Genomic DNA, 4,936 nt, shown 5'->3' on the forward strand with positions numbered 1-4,936 from the left:
GAATCCTTTGCTAAGAGTTTTTGGGGTATTCATGGGGTGGAGTGGACTGCCTCAAATTCCGTAGGAGCGGCAGGTGGTATGGTGATTCTTTGGAGGAAGGATTTGTTATCTCTCAACTATAGCTTTAGAGGAAATGGGTATGTGGGTGTTAATTTTATTTGGAAGGGTGATTGTTATAATATTGTGAATGTGTATGCTCCGTGTAGTTCGGTGGAAAGAAGGCATGTTTGGAGGTCTTTAATGGAGAGAAAAAGGAGGAGTTTTAATGAAGAGTGGTGTGTAGTGGGAGATTTTAATGAAATTGTGAGAAGGGAAGAAAGGTTTGGTGAAGGCCCTATTTCTTTCTCTCGAGGAATGTTGGAGTTTCGCGAATTCATAGAAAACATGAATTTGGTGGATATTCCTTGTGTTGGGGGGAAGTACACGTGGTTTAAAGATAACGGGAAGGCTATGAGTAGGCTTGATAGGTTCTTAGTTTCAAGGAGATTACTTGATTTATGGGGGGTGGTGGACCAAAGAATTGAGAAAAGAGATATATCGGATCATGCGCCTATTCGTTTGAACATAGGGGTGATGGATTGGGGGCCTAAACCTTTTAAATTTAATAATGCATGGTTCAAGCATAGTGAGTTCAAGTCTTTTATTAAGGAGTAATGGGGGAAGTTAAGTTTCAATGGAAGAGGGGATTTTATTTTGTTTGAAAAACTCAAAAGTTTGAAAGGTCGCCTTCGAGAGTGGAATAGGGAGGTTTTCGGTTGGATTGATTTGAAGGTCAAAGAGGAGGTGGACAACATTAAAGAGTTGGATGATAGGTTGGTGGAGGTTAATGGTGATATGGTGAAAGAGGTGGCGGATATGAGAAGAGAGGCATCTAAGGAGTTTTGGAATTTGTTACAAGTGAAAGAAAGTATGCTTAGGTTGAAATCTAGGCAATTGTGGATGCATGAAGGGGATAGAAATTCTAGTTTTTTCCATAACTCTATTAAGGCAAGACAAAGAAGGAATTCGATCTCTATGTTGGAAGGGAAGAATGGGCCGGTAGAGGGAGTTGAGAATATTAAGAATGAGATTTTTGGTTACTTCAAAGATTTCTATTTAGAAGAGAATTTCAAGAGACCAATTCCGGAGGGCTTAAATCTAAATTGTTTGAGCACGGAAGATGGTGTGTGGATGGAGAGACCTTTTTCGGAGGAAGAAATCAAGGAAGCCGTTTGGGCTTGTGACGGTAACAAGAGTCCGGGGCCGGATGGGTTTTCTCTAGAATTCTTCAAAGCAAATTGGGAGGTGGTGAAAGGGGACGTGAGTAATTTAGTCTCGGATTTTCATGAGAAAGATAGGCTTACGAAGGGTTGTACTTCATCTTTCATCACTCTTATCCCAAAGGTGAAGAACCCTCAATCTATAGTGGAGTTTAGACCTATTTGTCTAGTTGGATGTTTATACAAGATTATTTCAAAGTTGTTGGCGGCTAGATTAAAGTATGTTGTTGGAAAACTTGTGTCGTGTAACCAAACGGCTTTCGTTCCCGGTAGAAGTATATTGGATGGGGTGATTGTTGTGAATGAGGTGGTGGATTATGCTAAGAGAGAGAAAAGAAGTTGTGTGGTTCTTAAGGTTGATTTTGAAAAGGCCTATGACCGTGTTAGTTGGAATTTCGTGAGATATGTTTTAGAGAGGATGGGTTTTGGAGCTAGGTGGATGAAATGGATGGAGTGTTGCATTTTCAATAGTACTATGTCCGTCATTGTCAATGGTAGTACCACGAAAGAGTTTAAGGTTGAGAAGGGTTTTCGTCAAGGGGATCTGTTGTCTCCATTTCTCTTTGTCTTGGTTATGGAGGTGCTCACGGCACTTATGAGAAAGGCTAAAGATACGGGAGAGTTTCGGAGTTTTAAAGTGGGTAATAATGAGGAGGTGGATCTACTCCAATTCGCGGATGACACTATCATTATTTCGGAAGGAGATACGGCAAATTTGTGGAGTATGAAAGCGATACTTAGAGGGTTTGAATTAATGTCGGGTTTGCGAATTAATTTCAATAAAAGTAATATTTTTGGTATTAATGTTGGTGATTGGTTTCTTGAAGCGGCCTCTAATTTTCTTTCGTGTAAGGTGAGTAGTCTTCCGTTCAAGTACTTGGGAATTAAAGTGGGTGGTAATCCTAGAAGCACTTCTATGTGGAAAGATCTTATTGTGTACATCAAGAAACGTCTAGCCATTTGGAGAGGTAAGAATCTCTCTCTAGCGGGGCGGGTGATATTGATTAATGCGGTGCTCAATGCTATACCGATTTATTCTTTATCCTTCTATAAAGCGCCGACGAAGGTGATTCATGAGATTCGGACTATCCAAAGTAAATTCCTTTGGAGTGGTGGTGAAGATAGAAAGTCTATTCATTGGGTGTGTTGGGACAAGGTTTGCAAACCTAAAGAGGAAGGTGGTTTAGGAATAAAAAATGTGTAAATTATGAATGTGGCTCTCATAAGCAAGTGGAAATGGAGGATTCTAACCGAGGAGGAAGCGGTTTGGAGTGGCATCATTAGAGCTAGATATGGCAAGGTGAAACTAAAGGTTTTAGTTGGTGATATGGCGGTTGTAGGAAAGAAGGATTCTATTTGGTGGAGAGACGTTTTGGTGTCGGATAATTATGAGAGACTTTTATCCAATCATTTTTCGCGTGCTATTAAATGTGTTGTGGGAAATGGTGAAGATATTCCGTTTTGGTATGCTTGTTGGATTGATCAACAACCTTTATTGGAAGTTTTTCCGGATTTATTTCAGGTGACTCCGAACCATCTTATAGCGGTGGCTGAATTAGGGCGTTTCGGGCAAGGGGGATGGTAGTGGAACTTGCAGCCATTGCTGCCAGTTACCGCAGCAACAAGTCTGCCAGCGGGCAGCAGTGAACTCGCAGCTGGTATGCTGCCAGCGCCCAGCAGTGGCTTCTCCTATTTGATGCAGGAATTGGAAGAGGAGCTGAACAATTACTCTCCTCAAGTGAATGTTTGTGATTCCTTTTCTTGGGTGGAGGATACGTCCGGTAGTTTTAGCGTGAAATCTTGCTATGAGCGCTTCAAGTCGAGCTTATCGGGACCTCCGTTGCAAGCTTCTTTGATTAAGGCTTTGAATTTCCTTTGGAAGGTTAGAATTCCCTCAAAAATTATTTTCTTTGGTTGGAAATTTTTGCATAAAAGAATAGCAACTAAAGATCAATTGTGTAAAAGAGGGATTTTGGTGGAGAACATAGATTTATTATGTGTTTTGTGTTTGAAAGAGGAGGAAAATTTGGAGCACTTATTTGGTGATTGTGAAGTTGTTCATAATATTTGGAGGAGAGTGTTTTCTTGGATAGGTCCTTCTATTGATATGTCTTTTGAAAGCTTTGTCTATTTCTTTTTATGTTGCGACACCGTGAAGAGTTCGTCGAAGAGATCAATTGTAGGAGTGATTTGGTTAACTACCATTTGGTGCATTTGGATGAAGAGGAATGCCATTATTTTCAAGAAGGAGAGTTTTTGTTTTACGGAATGTTTTTTGAATATTATTATGTTTTCTTGGAATTACTTGTTAGCTTTTTACAAGCTAGGTGAGCTTTGTAATTACTACACTTGGAATATCTTACCTCTCGATTGTTTTGAGTAGGGAGAGCTTTCCGTTTGTATCCGTGGGTGGAGTATCTATTATATTCCCCTTGATTAATATCATTGCTTATTTTAAAAAAAAAAACAGTAAAGCCAAAGAGTTTGCACAATTTGAAACAGGTGTGAAATTTTTGTTGGCTCAGTTTCTTCCATTTATTTGGATTTTTCATACATCTTGATTTTGAATTATCTTTAGTAGACACAAGAAAGAATCTAATGCTAGCTAGTCTGAATCACCAAAATGATGTGTCACAATCAGAACAACAAATATAAACGGGAAGTCATGTTGAGTATCTATTTATTTTGGTAGAATGGGTGAAAGTTTATCTAGAGGTAAGTGAGTTGTTTTCATAAAAATAAATGTGGAAGTAATTTTCTATTTTAATGAAATGTTTATCTTAACTAACTGTTTCATATTAATCATTTAGCTTTGGTTACACACGTTAATCATTTAGCTTTGGTTACACAATCATTTTAATGAAATGTTTATCTTAACTAGGGGTGGCAAAACGGGCCGGGGCCCGCCGGGCCGCCCGCGCACCCGCCAAAAAATGGCGGGTTGGGTTAGGATTTTAGGCTCGCCGCTCGCCAAAGTCCGCCCCGCCAAAACCCGCCGCCCGCCATACCCGCCCAGCCAAAGCCCGCCGCTCGCCAAAACCCGCTCCTCCTCCAAAACTCACTCTTTTTTTAGTTAATTCTAGTAATTGCAATTCTTGATGATTTATTTTATACATTTATTTATAAATATATGTAATATTTTTTTGAGTAAATTTGTTAAAAATTACTTTTATAAAAAATTGTTTTAAAAAATAAGTGAAAAGTTTAATTAAAAGGTAAAAAAAAGCCTATTAATCTATTAAAAAAAATATAAATAAAAATAGGCGGGTAAGCCCGCCGCCCGCCAGCCCGCCATCTTGGCGGGGCGGGCATGACTTTTATGCCCATTTTACTTGGCGGGCATGCCCGCCCCGCTCGTTTTTTGGCGGGCATAAGACGGGGCGGGCGGCGGGCGGGGCGGGCGGCCCGTTTTGCCACCCCTAATCTTAACTAACTGTTTCATATTTTAAACCACATGTAGCAATTAAAACTAATTTCACTTTGGATTATATAAAATAGATACTATAGGGAGACGCCCGACAAGGTTGAGTGCTCCAAAAAGTGGCAAACCAGTCGACCGTTGTTGCCTTACATTTAATGCTTTATTAATTTTTTTTGAGTTGTTTTAGAGGAGGTTTAAAACCCCCTCAATCTGTTGCGTTTTAAATTGTTTGCCAAGCTGTCTTCTACGTGGCGTG

This window comes from Vicia villosa, linkage group LG7, assembly GCF_029867415.1.
Source record: "Vicia villosa cultivar HV-30 ecotype Madison, WI linkage group LG7, Vvil1.0, whole genome shotgun sequence".
Classification (NCBI taxonomy): Eukaryota; Viridiplantae; Streptophyta; class Magnoliopsida; order Fabales; family Fabaceae; genus Vicia; species Vicia villosa.